The following is a 19,103-nucleotide window of genomic DNA, read 5'->3' on the forward strand; positions in this document are numbered from 1 at the left end:
CACCTGCGAAAGTACACAGGGGCAACTGAAAGACTTTCATGTGACATTTTCCCCTGGCATCCCTGGAGCTATTAAAATGTACACATTCAGCTAGGGTATGGTTTGCTGAAGCCCTGGCCCTCACTGAACCTACTTACAGAAATTACTGTAATGTGCTTCTGCAAAGGAAAAGCGGCATTGCACTGTGCAATCACTCTTGAGCAGCCTCACTCATGTCAGCGGCCGACATGATGACAAGTTGATTCACCGTGCGGTATCATGTGTGCATCTGTTTGCCCATAATGCTTATTAGCTGGTCTTGGGGAAAACAAATACTGTACCATTTTGTTTCAATCCTCCTTTGTGTATCTTTACAATTAACAATTTGTTTGTGGGGCAGTTTTCCATTGTCCGAAATCATCAGTCTGTATAGTGTCACTTTTCCTGCATTTCAGCAGCAATATTCGTACTGGGGGCTTTACATAAAGGCATATAATTGAAGGTATATGTGAAGGGTAACAATGGCATGATTTTTGTTGTTGTTTGTTTGTCTTTACTGTCGTGTTTATGGACAATGCTATTCTAATATATAATGGATAATGCTTATCTATATTAAGGATATTACTGTGCATTACATTTCACTGAGATTGGGCCAGTTTGGGCTGTGATTGTTTTTCTCCATAATTTAGTAATGAAATAAGATATAGAAATCCATGAGTCTTTATAAACCAGTTCACAGAAATAATTGTATTAATTAATTAAATCATTTACGCTCAGAATATTGCATTGTCATGTCATTTCATGATTGCATTTCTATAAAGACAATAAATTACATCAATGCAGACAAGGAAACCATTAGAGGACTGACTTGTACAAAAGGAATTTTAAACCCATAAAAGGTTTTTCCTTTATACAAGAGTATAAAGTATGACATTTTCAAGACATCTACATCCATTTTTATGGTTTACCTTGTCTTTACAACAGCTAGAGCTGTTACAATAGAAGAAGCATTTCTCTCTACTACTACAGACCCTTGCCACGCAATTACATACTTCATCAGACTGCTCCAATAAGACAGACGCTTTCCTCAGAAGCAGCCAGCTTTAGTATCTAGAAACAAGAATCTAATATTGATTTTCATCAGCTGTTTTCTGAGATCACAACAAATGTAATGTGGAACACATGAACAGAAAAAGAAAAAAAACGATAAAGATTATTGAGGTAGAATATACAATATCCATACTGTGACTCAGAGACGTTGATTTTCATTGCTCATGGCAACTCTTTTACTTAACCTTTGGACAAGGTGTTTAAGAGCCCTGTAATTAACCCTTAAAGAGACGTAGATGACACCAATGAGAAGATGTCGGCTGACTTCTGAGCCATGAAATTAGAAACATGAATGCTTCAGCAAGTTTGGTAATTACCCTATAGTCCATATATTAAAACACCAACTGTATCCCCTAACAATATGTCCCTGCAATAATAAATGTGTGCAGGGCTAAACTTACCCAAGCCTCTGCTGATCTAGCTTAAGCAGAGCATTCATTTGGTAATTCATTCGTTAGAAGCAGGGAACTGTTGTAGATAGTGTCAGGGTGCTATTCCACAATTGCTCAAAGAGGGTGCTATTTCTCAGCATTTCTCAGAAGATCTGCAACACTGACACAATATCATCTGCTGCTGAGTGGCCTGTCAAGGTTATACCACGTTTGCCATGTTGCATTAAACTATTGAATTTCAAAGTGAGTTCTTAAGGTGGTTTGTGTTAACAGGGTTCAAACTCTAGCTGGGAGTGCATATCTTTAACACTCTATTTGTATCTGCTTATTCTTTTCCAAGTGAAAAACTTGGAAAATGGGTTGTGGGTTTGGCAACAAAATATCATGCAGTATCCCACCAAAACTTTGTAATCTCAGCCTGTCACAAAGTAAAGAGAAATAGTAATTACGTCCTTAAACTATCCATTATTCAATTAATATGGTATTACATGATTTACACAGCTACTAAAAGAATTCAATGACAATGATTTCTCCAACAATTCCAAACTGAATATTTCCCAGATGAAATTCTATTCAACAAAATAAATAAATAAACAAAACAAATAATAATAATAAAAGATTCAGAAAACGTTCTGTAATTATTTTGACAGCGTGCACTATTTAGGTTTTGTCCGAAATGTATTAATACCTCATTGCTTGATAGTAAGAAACATGAGCTTATGCAGTATCCAGCCGACAGCCGGCTACAAATTGTGGTGAGTCGTTGAGTCTCAACTGAGCCTCTAGTGTACGTGGGGTGATATGACAAAAACTGAAACTCCTTTATCTTACTGGCAGACCTGAAGGTCTGACAACCTGCCCCTGGAAGGAAACCAAACTGAAGACGTGTGTTGTGACGGAATAAACTTACCCTGCATAAGGAATGCAATGTATATTTGGACTGCTTCTAGTAGATAGATTATTGGTTGTGCTGCACATGTTAGCTTCCCCATGTTTATGGGGGTGTGAATAATGGTGTGTAGAAGAATTCAAGAAAAGGAAATGCCTTTGCCATCTCAGGAACACTGCTCTGCATGATCCAAAATCTTTCTGTCTGCTGGTATCCTCTCTGGGATATGTATTTGACTGGATATTAAAAATTGCTGGGAGATAAAGAAACAGCAGAACATATAAGATGCATCTGCAAATGGTTTTTAATCTTTTTTTACAACAGGTTAATTATTTTCAAATCTTTTTAATGTATTTATTTTAGTGTTGTATACTATGCCTTCATTTTCCCCTTAGCTTAGCAATACAAAGACTGATTTTAAAGAAGAAAATAAAATACAACAGCACTGTCTTAATGCAGAATTTAAAGACTTGCTTAATGAGAAACCACTGAACAGTTTAAAAATAAAAATACTTACAATAATTATTTCCTCTAAATGTATTTGCATAAAATACAAATGTACTGTAATATACTGCAATATATAGGCTCTGTAAAACTACAATGGAATTTGGTTGCCTTTGAACCAACCATTTGAAGTAAAATTCATAGAGACCTCAATGTATATCTCAGTATAAAGCATTAGAAATTGTTTGGTTGGTAGAAGAATTTGGACAATATCATATCAATGTAGACCAAGTTTCTGCCATTTGTGTAGGACATCACCAACCCATACATGCTGATGATTGTCAATGCCTATCTTTCAAAATGGCCTCTAGCCAAGCCATTGCTTCAGGCACATCCACCAAGATGACAAAACAATGTCCCATATCCACCTGTCAATGTCATATTTTGATTTGCCCGGAGGAACACAAATACAAAGTAAGCATGGTGAAACAGTCAGATAGGAAGAGCAGAAACTTTGGTCTTATGCATGTAAATGAGAAAAAGTTAAACACCTTTAATTTATTCTTGGGAACTATCACAACAAAGAAACGTGAAGTTAAAAACAGCACAAGGAGGATTTTCTCACAAACATGAATTTCTGTAATCTCAAATGTGACCTTAGGTTTCAAAAAGCTCTATATAAAGAATATTTGCTGTACTTTGTGCAGCTGTTTTACAGGGGAAAGTCACACATGCTTACTTGAATTGTCCTTCATTCTGTTTATTCTGTTTGTTTCCAAAACAAAAAACAAACTATTTTGAGTATGAAGGACTTCTCTCAAGGAAATCTTATAGGCAACTGTAGTTCACTTGCAGTCTTCATAAATAAAGATAATAGCACTGCCACATATTAAGTGTTGGTGAACATTGCATGGTTACTTTCTCTTCTATAATTTGTATCTTTCTGACTGGAACACAGGACTTGTATAGAAACATACAGGAAGTACAATAATAATTCAGCCTGGGAGAAAATTAAGAAATGTTTGGTGCCAATAATTGCCAAACTCTATTTCTGTTGTAACTGGTGCATATGGTAGAAACATGTTACACACAGGTGCATATGTAACCCATCCCTCACTGCATAGGCCTGCACAAAGCTTTCATTGCACCTTAGAAGCAGAATAACCATAATGTGCTGCAGATAAACCGATCTTCATGATGGTGGTTGAACAGTTTCCACACGGAACTATTAAACTGTGTCACTAAGGTGACGATTTTGCATTTTAATACCTCCGAGGCAAACATTTACTTTTGACATCATTGACTTTGAAAAAGGATTATTTAATGCAAAACCACAGTCCTGGAATTCTTTGCCATCTGGCTGGACTGAACCTCTGCACAAACTCATTATGTTTGGCAGGGTTTTCTGTTTGAATAGTAACCCAGCTTCCCCACAGTGAACAGGAACTGCTTAAAAAAAATAAAGATGTTAAATGACCAAGGTCTATGTTTATATGTTAAGAAGACCTTCATAGGTACATCCCTATCTTAATGCTAGCACGCCGTACCATGAGGGAAAAAACAACCTGTGCCAAAATCTTTTGACCTCGCATTTTCATGTGACTTCCAGCTCGCCAAACAGTATCTATTCTCAGGTTGATATGGAATGCAATTATATTTTTTTTATCTTTATTTAATTCTGAGCAAATTCCCTTCCCTTCCTTTTCCTTCCTCCCCTGGTTGCATCAAAAAAGCTTTACAAGACACACCAAAATATACATGAAAAACATAAATTAATGGTAACATAAAGCTGTTTATAAAAGAAAGCTTCAGGATATATTTTTGGTTCATCTCATGTTAGACACCATAATGACCTTGTAGGATGTTTATATCTTCAGATCCAATACATAAAAGGCTAGAAGAGTTTAATTCAGAATTCTCAGATTTCATTTAATTTCTGAAGGGGTATCAATTCAGAAGTGAGGAGAAACTTCACCCTCAAGAGACCCTTTCAGGCAGGACCAGTCTATGATAGAGAAGAAAACCGTGGCCTTATTTTTATTTTATCTTAACTGCAAATTGGAAATGTCAATACTGAGAATATATTTTCACCAAAGAGGATCAACAACAAATCCCTAGAGAGTCGATCGCTAGTAAAGTTAATTTTGTTTTGGGATTAAAAAACAGCAACGACAACTACAATATATGCTGCACATCCTAAGTGTGCATTAGGCTCTTCTAGTGTAGGACTAGTAATCAATCAAATTGCCTGAGATCTCCAAGCAATTTCATAAATACAAACATTCGCCACAGAGAAATTAATACCATTCAGTGGAAACTCTGATGTGGTTCATGTCAACCACATTAGTTAGTCAGTACATGCTTCTTGGTTTGTTGACAGAGGCCCAAGGTTTATAGTCAGAACAGTAAAAGACTCCTTGCTGGAGCTGAACCAAATAGAGATGGCTGATATATTAAAAATATACTGATTTAAATAGTAACTATTTAATTCTACCTTTATCTAGCTATTTCATAAACAAAACATACTACTTACGTTCGCAACAGCTTGGGGCTTGTTGTGTGAGTAAATTATTGCAATTAAAGCTTTTTTTATTGCTTATTTAATTGCTTATATTCTGTGCTGTGCTGTGTTGTGTAACCCCTTTTCTTTTTGCAGCAGACAATGTTGTGGAGTTCGCAGTGTTGGGGGCATGTGGCACTCCTTGGCCTTCAGATAATAACTCTTGTTTCTGGATAACCAACAGGTGAACTCCTCTGTGGCAGAAATGTTTTGGAGCAAATTATACAATAATATATAACAGGGCTTTTCTCAAATAAGCACTTACTTTTTCACCCAGCCCTCTTGGAGTGCGGTTAATATTTCTTAAAATGTGTCTTACGGGAATAACTAGCCCTTTAACAACACTTCACCCAAAACTGTGAGAAAGAAAAAAACAAGGAATAACAAAGAAACAAATAAAAAGTAATTTTTCAAAATGTGTCCGAAATAAACCCACGTTTCTGATCAGTATTAATATCTTTGAAGGCTTTGAAGTTCCAGCTTAATGTTTTCCAGTTGAACATGTGCATTTTTTCCAGCTGCCCAGGAATAGCAGCAAGGATAATGTTATTCATTCCAGTAGCATCTTGAGTATAAACCGCTTCCCTTTTTTTTCTGTCTACTGTACTGTGCCTGTCCTCTAAAAAAGGTTGTTTGGGAAAACAGTGAACACAGGCCCTTTTGTGAGCAGTTTCATTGCCAACATGCAGTGGGTTAATGTGAGCAGTTTACAACTAGCTTTGGAACAAAATTGGATTAAACTAAAGACTGCTCATTGTTGTTCCCTAATTGGTAACGACAAGGCCTCATCAGTGAATTAAGGTAAGGACTGCAGGTCACCAGCATATTCAGTACCAAGTGTTCTTCATAACATCTATGATTTAATTTGCAATAGAAAAGTACTTGAAAAGGAGTTTGCCACAAAGAGGAAAAAGCAAACTCCTACTGAAACTGGAATGCAAACATTGTACTGTGCAGCATTGCATGGTATTTTACTGGGTCTGGACATACAGTTTGGAAAGCCTTTACTCATTATATGAACAGTTACCGAGTTGGTGGAAGTTCAAAAGTTCACCGGCAATAGCAATAGCAAATGCACGGTTAGGAAGAACATTTACTGTTATGTAAAAACAACCTATTATGTTCCATTCTTTATCCTGAGTAAAGAGACACAAACAGTTCAAGTTTCCAAATGGAATTGTAATTGATTTTTTCCACTTAAATGTCTTACAGCCACTTTCCCATGTAACTTTAAGTTTGCTCATAAATGCATCAACTGCCTGTTGTTTTTTAAGTTTGTTTTTTCACATCCTGTAAATCAGTGTAACCTGCACAGTAAAATTATCCCCTGCCTCTTGTAGACCACAATTTAGATAATACTATTAAGGTCTCTGGATAAACTGGATAAATGACCCCACCACTTTTAATACAAATATTTATTCTCAAGAAGAGTTAGCACCAGTAGCAGTGTGCCTCCCATATAACTCAATAATCTAACAGGATTTCTTTCTTTTAATTTGAATTCTGCCAGTTTGCTCTACACTGATGGCTCACGGAAGTGCCGAACTCATCCAAAGACTTAAACTTCAACTTTGGTTGTTATTACTGTTGGGAGAGGGGGCTTTGTATCACAAATACCAATCAGCTGTGCAAGTCTGGACATTAATCCAGCTTGTACCATGAAGCACATTTGAACTGTTGGGCTTGAGAGACATGCATGCTTATAAAAACTCCAAAATGAGCTTCGCAATGAGAAATGAAAGCAGAATGTGAAAGCCTCTAAGATACCTCATACATTAGTTTCTTGGAAGAGCCCCCGACACCATCAGTAAAAGGTTCCTTTCACTAAGTGCTTAGGAAATGTGAACACCAATGACACTGGCTACAGTCAGGCATAGTGCCAGTAGGCCCAATTAGAGCATCTTCCTATTTAGTTTTAAGCTCAACCCAATCCTACCTCAGCCAATTTATCCATGCAATCCCAGGACTTCGCAAGCAAAGGCTGAAATCAAAGTCAGCTGTTATTTTTTTAGAGCACCTAATCTCGGTCAGCACCATCTCAAAATGCTTTACATTGCCTAATGCCTGGTAAAAGTTGAGCAGAAGAAAAAAATGATATATACCACAGGTTGGCTTTTTAAGTCTCTCTGGTGAGACAGGCAGAAAACAAACTCAGTTTTCATTTGAAGAAAGATAGATTTTTTTTTATTATTAGCAGCTGGTACAGGAAATACATTCTGATACAAACCAATCACAAGTACAGCTAATGAGTACATCAACTAAGAAAGATGTTATGTACTGTTTACACAAGTTGAAAGGACTGAGATCAGATTCTGAACAGGTGAATGTGTTCACTGTAGCTGTAGCTGTAGACCTCAATTAGCAATAGTCTAGGACTACTCTACCTAAAATTAGATTGCTAATTTGGGTCCGTGAAACTGGCCCTAGGAGTACTTCTGAGTGTGCAAAGCTTTAAGAATAGTACAGCTTTGTATAGTACAAGCCCTTAAATCCCAGTTGAACATAAATGTCTCACTGTAAAATGAAATAGCACTTAATCTACATTGAGAAACACATTTAAAATATGTGATAGTGTACAGCTTTCACCTGTCAGTGGAGAAACTACTTTGTGAAAAATGATACATCATGCACTAATTTGCCGTGTTAGCCTGCTGCGTGGAATTCTGATAAGGGCTTTCCAAGCATTCGTACAGAGGCTCGGCCCCTTTTTATCTTGTCCACGTCATGTATCCTACCCCTCCTGTGCCCTTTATTGACGGTTTCCCAGGGTTTCCACCTTCTTCTAAGTATCCTCATTACTCGGATACATGAGCCGTAGCACTTTACCACACTTGCATCTCTCCATCTCTCTGAGTATGTTATTTTTTCTGCATAGTTGTCAGGCCTTACTCCTCCCGTTTCTCTCTTATCATGGGTGTAGCCCATACATTGATACGTCAGCAACATGACAGACAAGTTTGGTTTCCAACACCCATAGTGTTGCTATAGGGAAATACATGTGTGACAAAGGGGTTGTACTGCAATAAGTAACACATTACACTGAAGAAGAAACAAATAAAACCCGTCCTTAGATCCGTATTAACATTCAGTTTCACATTTTACTGAATATAAATAATGTCCATGTTTTTCTTCCATCTAGTGGGTAATGTTTCTCTTTCTGGCTTTTGAATTAAGTTATTATTATTAGTGTGTGTGTGTGTGTTTTATTTAATTGATTTTAAATTTGAACACAAAAACAGTATTTTCATTGTAACTTAGAAGATACAGGATACATTTCACCCCATTTGCTTGTACATAATAATTTCAATGAAGTTTGATCTAAAAAGACATATAATTATTTTCTGTTAAACATATGGTTGATATTGTTTCAGACAATTAAGTGCCAAATAAAATGTTTTGGAAAGAAAACATAAGCTTTTAGTAGCATTACATTTCCTTTTAAATGTATCCACATATCTGATCTCCTCCTTGTTTGGCACCAATACATTTATTATACATTCACACTTCTGAATTCTCTATGCATTTACCTCAAATTTTCTCTCCTGTGTGCTGTTTCCATTAATTGTTTATGTTTTGTGATGGGTCAAGCACTTTTTCCTTCCAGTTTTCAGTGCTATAAAGCTAACATGGCTATAATGCTTCAGGTTAATAAACATATTGATGCTTTAATTGAGAAGATAAGTAACTCTCAGTTACCCGGTGACACCCTTGCTGCCATTGGAGTGTACGCCAAGTTGGTCAGCTCAACTTGTACTGAAAGTGACATTCAGACACTGTGCACAAAGAATTGAGATCACAGATAAGAAAAGCAAAAATGATCCCTTTTTAACAATATAGCCTCATACCGAACGCTGGTATTCCTATAGCATAAGCCAGGAATGTATTAAAAACAACATATTTTCATTCTCCAATCCATTGTGCTATACAAAGACATCCATGCATTAACTTGACAAACCCTAATTGTTTTCCTTAGACCTTGGGCACATTGCCTACACAGCCACTGTATATGCACTCATCCATTATTCAACTGCTTGGGCACTAAATTCTGAAAAGGCCTATAATATATTCAGTGCTGTTTTATAAAATGCAAATGCTATCTGCTCAGTACAAATGGGAAAAAAATGCAAGCAATCAACAACTGGATGTTTGTGAGCTCAATAGCTAGGTCACAGTAATTCTAAGCTTTGTGAGGATAAATACAGTTTTAAACATGTATCCTTTTATGTAACCCATTTGTTTAAATTTTCTATTCTTTTCACAATACAAGCAATGACTCATTTCATAGGTCTCAGCATGCCAGTCTAATGCATTTTAAAGGTGACATTTACAAACCATTTCATTTGAAATGTAAGAGGAATGTAAAATGTGTAACTTTTGAAAAGTGAGGTTTGATGCAATAAAACTTTCATTTCATTTAAAATAAAAATAAAAAAGACAATCATTCAGTGCATGAAGTCACATCTTAAACTTATACTGTAATTCTCTTTTATGATATACTGGTGATAAACATATTGTGTATGGGTCTATCATACTTTTTTCTGTAATAATGATTTTCCCATTATTATTTTCCCTTTAGGCTCAAGGCACAGCTTCCATCTGTTTTCTAGAGTTTAATTCAATTCCCACTGAACCAAGTTGTTTGATTGTATTATTATTGCTGTTATTATGTCTAGTGAATCATACTTAATATTCTCTGTTGTTCGCAGGAAGAAAAGCAAATTAGAACTATAGTTTAGTTTGTCTGTCTGTCTGTATTTGCTTTGCAGAGGCCCCTACCCAGGCTGCCTTACAGTGTTTGGAAGATACACATGATGTTTTTAAGTAGGAGCAAGGACAATAAAATGACAATAAACGCAAGTAAAAATAACTGCATCACACAAACAACTAACAACAAACAACAAACAGCAAAAACTAAGGTAATTCAGAAAAGCAGCAGTGCAGGCACTAAGTCAGCATGTATTCCTAGTCTCCAGTGAATACGTGCAAGAACAAGGTGAATTACAGTACCAGTGTGAGATGAAATAAATATAGCGTGGTACATTGTAGGAGTTTGTGATGGATGTGGCGAAGATCTGTAGGTATCACAGGTGCTTTCTGAACAGATGCATCTTGAGGAGGCCCAGAGAGGCGGGCAGACTGAGCAGTCATGAAGCCCGAGGGTAGTTTATTCCCCCACAGAAGAGGAAGGGTGCAGAATGTCAGGATATGGATGTCAGTGGACCCAGGATAGATACAGATAGTCAACCTGTCAGCAAGGCAGAGAGGCAAGGCAGAGAGGTCAAAAGTGAGCATAGGGAGAAACGAGGGTTTAAAGATAGGGGGGGCAGAGAGGTCAAGCAAGCGGTAGGCAAGCACAAGGTTTTCGAATTGGATGAACGTAGTGACAGAGATCCAGTGGAGGGACGGGAGTAATGGAGTAGCTTGGGAAAGGAGAGGACGACAAGGCGAGCAGCTGAGTTCTACATGAGATGGACTGGATGTGTGGGGTTGGCAGGGAGGCCGGCCCAGAGAGAGATGCACCGATCTTCGTGGGATAGTCATAAGGTCTGGTCTAAGCCTTGCAGAATTGTTGGTAAATTGGCGGATTCCACCAATATTGCTCAAGGACAAGCTTCAAGAGTTTACAGGAGAAGAGATGTGCAGAGAATAGGAGGGGAAAGGGTCAAGCGTGACTAAATTAAATACTATACTGTGGAAAATACTCTAGTACACTGGAATTGGAATGAATTTGGCAACTATTTAGACAATTGAAGGTAATTTAACCTTTAATCTTTAACCCTTAACTTCTTAAGCCTGGAAGAGAGGTTACTTTAGATGGGGACTTGATTGAATTATTCAAAATAATGGAAGGTATTGGCCATGTCAATCCAGAGCAACCTCTTCAACATTAAGATTGATCTGAAGATCATACACAACTGAAAACAGGAACACAGGGAGTTGGGGCATGCTCAGATATTTTCTTTCCATGTTTCTTATTCTGAATTAGTTATTTTCTAATGTGAGGAAAAATACAAAAAAAAAAAACTTCAAAAAGCTGTCTGCAGCAACACCAGTTAGTCATTGAAGTATTAAACTATAAAGCAATATGTGCTCATTGGCAAACCCAGTTTAATTCCCCAAGTCACTCTCTCTGCTTTGTCTTTGTCAGAAGCTATTTTCACTGAAAGATTTAGACAGAATGTAAAATAATAACCAAAACAAATGCAACAAAGAGCATCTCGCAACTTACATAATAGGCAAAAAGCAAGAAACAACTCAGCATAGTAACAATAGTGCTTTGGTGATGGTGAAAATATATATATAAATATATAATAATAATAGTACCTCAAAGGACATTCTGGGTCAGCACACCTATGAGGGGGGAAATTAAATTAATAAACACTTTGTATATTTCTATGGGTTTATTTATAAAAGAATTGACGGAATGTGGATTGTTCCTGAAAAAGAAAAACATATCTTTGATTTACCTAAGAGACTGGAATGTTAATTAAGGTACTTCGCTGAAATCTGTAAACCCACTCAGATGCACAAAAAAGTTTTCAGCTGCAACTCAGGGAGAGGGGAGGTGGGTTCAATGCTGTTTGGCTTCTGTCTGGGTGAAGGAAATTGCACACCCAACACCCCTTCCCCCCAAACCCCCTCCCCACTGCAGGTTAGATAACATTTGTTCGTTCACTCTACTTGACATCTTGCCAGGTATTCAGTTTGCCTCTCACACACTCATTTGTAGCGGTTCTACTGGTGCGTACAATACCTTTTTCTGAGAAATGAGCAATAACAGAAGTGGATTGTGGCGGCAGTTTTGAACGCGGGCCAGCTGAACGCAGGGCTCTGAGAGCTGAGAAAGCGGATGAGAGGATTGGGCAGAACGCAGAATTAATTATCTCGATTGGGTAAACAAGGTGGGAGCTGTGAGCTGTGTGGTCAGGGACAGCAGCTAGCACAGTCGCCTGGTCTCATAGCTCAGGAGACCGAGGAACACAGGAATAAATGAACACAAGCGATTGGTTTAATGTTCAGTGGAGCAGTATGGGGACTATAAGAACTATAGGAAGATTACACTCCCAATGTTTTATCTGATCCACCCCTTTTAGCGTCTCAGGGGCCAATTTTCCATTAGCCAGCATCTGTACTCATTTCCCTACAGTATACATGACAAAGGGAAGTGTGCCCTGGAGGTGAAGCACCTTTTATTGTACTTAATTTAAACTGCACAGCCTAGATTGTCTTTGGGGATCTCCTTGGGAAGAATGGTAAGAAGAGTTGGCATATGAAACAACAGTAGATAGTGGCTTTTATTTATTTTCCTATATTTTCCTACACAGAACCCAGAATTATATATGACCTTGTCCTCTCCATTACAGTTGTGTAATTTGAATGTTACTTTACTTGTTACTTTTAATGTTAATGTCATTTTTTACATTCAACATGCATTGTTGTTTTCTTGTTTGCTACTTATACTATATATACACTAACTGTCATAAGTTTTAGAACAGCTAAATTTTTCTGTTTTTTATTGAAATGTATGCAGTTTAATGTCTCAGTGTACTCTGAAATTAAAGCATAGAACAAATAAAAAATTGGAGATCAAAAATAAATCATGGACTCGTTTTGTTTAACAAAATTTAACCCCTTAAGCTGACAAATCCCTCTGGTACCCTTAAAAGGGCACCAAATCCCTGTGCTTCTCTTCAATCCCATGTGTACTCTTCACTGTTGTGTTGTTTGCCAAGTGTTTGGTATGCCATGAAAGCTGAAACTCTCAGCTTTCTAACGATGTGAAGCATTACTAGCATAACTCTGAAATGTACATTATTTTTCAGTTTTATTTAATGTCTGGCAGTTGACCTCTTACCTTTGTACCATTTCAGGTTATTCACTGAACTTGAACTGCTTAAATTTCAATAAAAACTGGAAAAGTGGGGGTGTTCTAAAACTGTTGACCGGTAGTGTATATTGATACAGAAACTGTGGATGACACAATGAAGCATGGAAAGATGTATGTAATAGAAGAATACAGAAAAGCAGAGGGCCTAAAACAGACCCCTCGGGGACACCACGTGTGGTATTGGTTAGTCCTGATGCAGAATCAGTACAGCAAACAAAGTACTGTCTGTTTAATAAGAAGGACCTAAACCAATTCAAGACCGTTCCAAGTAGACCCCACCCATTCTGTAAGACATGATACACAGCCTGAAGTGCAGCACTTAGGTCTAAAAGAACTAGAGCAGGAATATCATTTGAATCGGCATACAAGTAAATAATTTATGACTTTTACCAGGGCAGTTTAAGTACCAAGGGGGGTGCGAGTGGGGGGCGAAACCCTGTCTGAAACTTCTGCAGAATGTTATTGCTATCCACATAGCTATTGATTTGTTTAAATACTGCTTTCATTGTATCATCAGTTATTGTTTACTGCACTATCACATATCCTCAGTTTATGTTTTCTAATGTCAGCATGTTTTGAGAATGGTACAGAATACATCCTATTTTCTTTTAGGTTTCTCGCTCACTATTCAAATTTACATTACATTTAAAGATACAATTTCATGTGATTTTGTCCTCCGGCTTTTGGCAAACAGAACAGAGAAACTGATGCTACTCCAATGCAATATCAATGCCTGAGAGACCATCAGTTCAAGGCAAGCCAAAGACCTTCAGAAATCTGCTGTATCTATTAAGTGTCTATTATCAGTTCAATATTATATATATATACACACAGTACTGTGCAAGGCAGGTGTTAAAAAAATGCTGTAAAGTAAGATTTTTTTCAAAAATAGACATGTTAGTAGATTATATTTATCAATTAACTAAATGCAAAGTGAGCAAACAGAAGAAAAATCTAAATCAAATCCATATTTGGTGTGACCACCCTTTGCCTTCAAAACAGCATCAATTCTTCTAGGTACACTTGCACAAAGTCTCGGATTTTGTAGGCATATAGTCAGGTGTATGATTAAACAATTATACCAAACAGGTGATAATGATCATCAATTCAATATGTAGGTTGAAACACAATCATTAACTGAAACAGAAACAGCTGTGTAGGAGGAATAAAACTGGGTGAGGAACAGCCAAACTCAGCTAACACGGTGAGGCTGCTGAAGACAGTTTACTGTCAAAAGTCATACACCATGGCAAGACTGAGCACAGCAACAAGACACAAGGTAGTTATACTGCATCAGCAAGGTCTCTCCCAGGCACACATTTCAAGGCAGACAGGGGTTTCCAGATGTGCTGTCCAAGCTGTGTTGAAGAAGCACAAAGAAACGGGCAACGTTGAGGACCGTAGACGCAGTGGTCGGCCAAGGAAACTTACTGCAGCAGATGAAAGACACATCATGCTTACTTCCCTTCGCAATCGGAAGATGTCCATCAGTGCCATCAGTTCAGAATTGGCAGAAAACAGTGGGACCCTGGTACACCCATCTACTGTCCGGAGAAGTCTGGTCAGAAGTGGCCTTCATGGAAGACTTGAGGCCAAAAAGCCATACCTCCAACGTGGCAACAAGGCCAAGCGACTCAACTATGCATGAAAACACAGGAACTGGGGTGCAGAAAAATGGCAGCAGGTGCTCTGGACTGATGAGTCAAAATGTGAAATATTTGGCTGTAGCAGAAGGCAGTTTGTTCGCCGAAGGGCTGGAGAGCGGTACACGAATGAGTGTCTGCAGGCAACAGTGAAGCATGGTGGAGGTTCCTTGCACGTTTGGGGCTGCATTTCTGCAAATGGAGTTGGGGATTTGGTCAGAATTAAAGGTCTCCTCACTGCTGAGAAGTACAGGCAGATACTTATGCATCATGCAATACCTTCAGGGAGGCATCTGATTGGCCCCGAATTTATTCTGCAGCATGACAACGACCCCAAACATACAGCGACAGTCATTAAGAACTATCTTCAGTGTAAAGAAGAACAAGGAGTCCTGGAAGTGATGGTATGGCCCCCACAGAGCCCTGATCTCAACAACATCGAGTCTGTCTGGGATTACATGAAGAGAGAGAAGCAACTGAGGCTGCCTAAATCCACAGAAGAACTGTGGTTAGTTCTCCAAGATGTTTGGGCCAACCTACCTGCCGAGTTCCTTCAGAAACTGTGTGCAAGTGTACCTAGAAGAATTTATGCTGTTTTGAAGGCAAAGGGTGGTCACACCAAATATTGATGTGATGTAGATTTTAATTCTGTTCAATCACTTTGCATTTAGTTGATTGATAAATACAATCTATTAACATGTCTATTTTTGAAAGCATTCTTACTTTACAACATTTTTTCACACCTACCTATATATATATATATATATATATATATATATAAACTTTGCATGTTTGCAGTAGTGGCAAATAATTAGCAAAACCATTCCACCAACTTGTGGTAGAAATTAAAGGAAAACTTGAATACTTAAAACATGTAACCACCAGTTACATGATTACAGTTTCCATTTCCTCTATGGGGGAAATGCATGTTTTCAGTTAAGAGCTTTTTTAAATATTGAAGTTAATGTTTTTTTCCTTTTAGGGTCATAATGCTGACACTCATAAGCCAACATATTTTTGCATTGAATCAATCCCTAAGTGGTAAAGCACATAAACTAAAGCATACAGGGCAGCTAAATAATCAGGAAGCACAGTTATACTGAAGTAGTTATGAAAATATGGATTTGAAATTCCCAGCATTTAAGTGGAAAAAATTATAAATTATGTGTTGCAGGTGAACTACCAGTCTCCATGATCTCTATCTGATCTCTATGCTTTCTCCCCAGTTAGATAGAGATTTAAAAATTCTTTAATATGAAGTAACTTTCATTTTATGTGCAAAATAGATTTTTCTGGAGATTTAATGGAATCGTAAATTATATACTATAAACACAAACACAGACATATATATATATATATATATGTATATGTATATGTATATGTATATGTATATATATATATATAAATAGAGAGAGGGAGAGAGACTATACACACACATATATATTTCATTCCATGTACGAATCCTGAATACAAATGTTATATATAAAACACATGAAAAAAAACTTTGCTTGGAAGGAAGGCCTACTGGAGATTTGTTGTGGGACCGTTTCTTTATTGTTTCACCCTCGCTCTCATTTTCAGTGATTCAAATGAGCTCTCAGAAGCTGTGATTGTCCCTTTGATATAGCTCATGTTAACTTTCAGTGTCTGGAGGTATTTCAGACTCATACAAAGATTTTAAAAGATCCATTTTAAACTTTTAGGTATTTCTGTTTGAAGCTCTCAGCAACTGACAAAGTGAGTTTGGCAGGGTGTCACAAAGCATTAGAAAAGATTAGCTTGAAATTACTTACTTTATTTCAGCAAATTAAAACACAACCAAAACAAACTGCGAAGCAGACCTGGGAGCACCAATTTAAGTTCTGTCCCTTATTATTGTAGTTAACGGTAGATACATGACAGCTGTGTACCTGCCTTTCATAAATAAATTCATAAGATTTCTATGTGTTCATCCTGAACCTGCTATTTTTATTAAGCCTACTGTCAAGATCTCATTTCCATAAGAATGTGTATGATCTATTTTTCCAACATTTTTAAGAGAAGGAAACTGTACCTGTAATATGTTGGCAGATTTTTCTTTGATTTATGAATCACAACTGTATCAATCAATGGACACACAGCTCCTTTTCTCTACTGTTCGGACTAGTCCACAGATGTTCATCAGATCTTTTCATTTGTGCATCTGGAAATAACGTCTATACACAGGAATGTAGAAACGTTTGAAGCAGTTTCATAAATATCAGAAAGATAGGAAAAGCTAAGTTCACAGAATAACAGGTAGATTTAACTGAAGATAATGGTAAGATTTCTGTTAATAATAATAATAATAATAATAATAATAATAATAATAATAAAAAGGGACATGTCTATATAGGATATCATACTAAGTAGGAACAGTCCATATTAAAATCTACAAGACAATTTAATAAAAACACATCGGCAGAAAAATCTTTATTGGACATAAAATATGCAATGGAAATTCCTTTGTATGGATTATTTTTGAAGGTGTATAGACAGGGAGCTATGTGTTTCACTTGAGGGGAAGAGAAAATTATTTTTCCTTCAGAACAGCCCTCTGAAAATGTGCAGTGTACCCAATCTGCATTTCCATTTCACCCTTTTAATATCAACTGAACTCGTGGCAGGTGGTAATCTCCACATTACAACCTACTAGCACAAAGTGATCCAACTCTCAGAATTAATTAAAATATGCAGGGCTTCTGTTTTTGATGCGAGGGTCTGGAGCTGGTGTTACCCTCACCTAAATGCAAAGCAGGCACCAGAACGCCCACTGGCTATGATTCATCACCAATGTCCAAACATGCTTTCTTGTCTGGGTTTGTTGCACTTCAGTAATCACTTTGCAAAGGCGTAAAGAATACTACATCAATAATTAAAAAAATGAATTAGTTTATCATGGGTGCTAATGAATAAGCTTCTTGTTAACCAAATGAATTAGTTAATCATAAGGTTGCCAAGCAAATTCATGTGGAAATCATGTTATTCTTAACTGTTATGCTGCCCATTTTCACTTACACTGCTACATGTTTACGATGTCCTGAATGTGAAACCACTGCTATTAGTACTGCTAATAATAATTATAACATCATCATCAACAACATATGACTGCAAAACAATAATACACCTCATTAAGGATGCAAAAACTCCCAGGGGATAAGAATATGAAACAAACAACCTCATCTCAGATTCATTTATTTCAAATGGTTGAGTTTATATTTTTTTGTTGAATTGTATTTTGAAAGTAACTTTGTAGAGTTCTGAAAGGATTGTTAATATATATATATATATATATATATATATATATATATATATATATATATATATATATATAATATATATATATATATATATATATATATATATATATACACATACACACACACACAGTGCAGTGCTACTACTACATGCTGCTATGTTGCCAGTTTTGCACATTACGTGCTGCTATATTATACAGTAATTGCATTGTATCGCTTGGGTGGCACTTTTATTGTCAGTCATTCTGTTTTTAAAATAATTGTTTTAAGTGGTTGAATAAAAGCTGTGGCATTCTTTTTAACCTTGTCTCTGCCTGCAATCTATTTGTGATCCACTTTGTATATGTATATAAACAAACAAACAAACAAATACATGAAATAACCTTACTCTGTCATTGATATGCATTATAATTAGTAAAAGGGTCATTGTAAACAAAAGTACATTGCTCTATTGAAGGCAAACATAATAAAACCACATACCGTAACAGCATTGGCATCGTCTCTGACCGTTCCATTTATACCAAAACAATTGGGAGGCCTCTAGTCACCGCTCATCAGCTATCCTGTCAGCTATGATCAAGATTTGCAGTTTTCATCTCCTCTCAAGGCTGAAATTATTAGTACTGCAAGGTTCCTGCTTTTCAACCTCAAGAAGCAAGGACGCTGGTGACCACAGAGACAGAAACTCAATGCAGGAGCAGGCTGTCTTGACCAGAGTGCAGCCATCCACACCTTATAGGGCCGTAGCGACTGAAACACTAGAAATGGGCAGGAGAAATATAGTGATAACTGCAGGAGAGCTCTGTTTAGCAATACATGCCTGTAAAAGCTCAATATACAACAAACTACTTTGATGCACTGTAGGGGTCTGAAGATATTGGTTCAACATGAGTACCAAGATTTGAAAATATGTCAAGACACCC

At 37.0% G+C, this 19,103-nt stretch overlaps 1 long non-coding RNA gene across 1 annotated transcript in view; it reads right to left on the reverse strand.

Annotated features, from left to right (window-relative positions):
* The window catches only part of LOC136750027 (uncharacterized), a 61,549-nt gene extending 42,679 nt beyond the window's left edge, over positions 1 to 18,870 (reverse strand). The window contains exon 1 of the long non-coding RNA XR_010816819.1: positions 18,661 to 18,870. This is a non-coding gene — a long non-coding RNA (uncharacterized LOC136750027). The remainder of the gene's footprint in view (positions 1 to 18,660) is intronic.
* Between the last annotated feature and the right edge of the window lie 233 nt (positions 18,871 to 19,103).

This window comes from Amia ocellicauda, chromosome 5 (assembly GCF_036373705.1).
Source record: "Amia ocellicauda isolate fAmiCal2 chromosome 5, fAmiCal2.hap1, whole genome shotgun sequence".
NCBI classification, from domain to species: domain Eukaryota; kingdom Metazoa; phylum Chordata; class Actinopteri; order Amiiformes; family Amiidae; genus Amia; species Amia ocellicauda.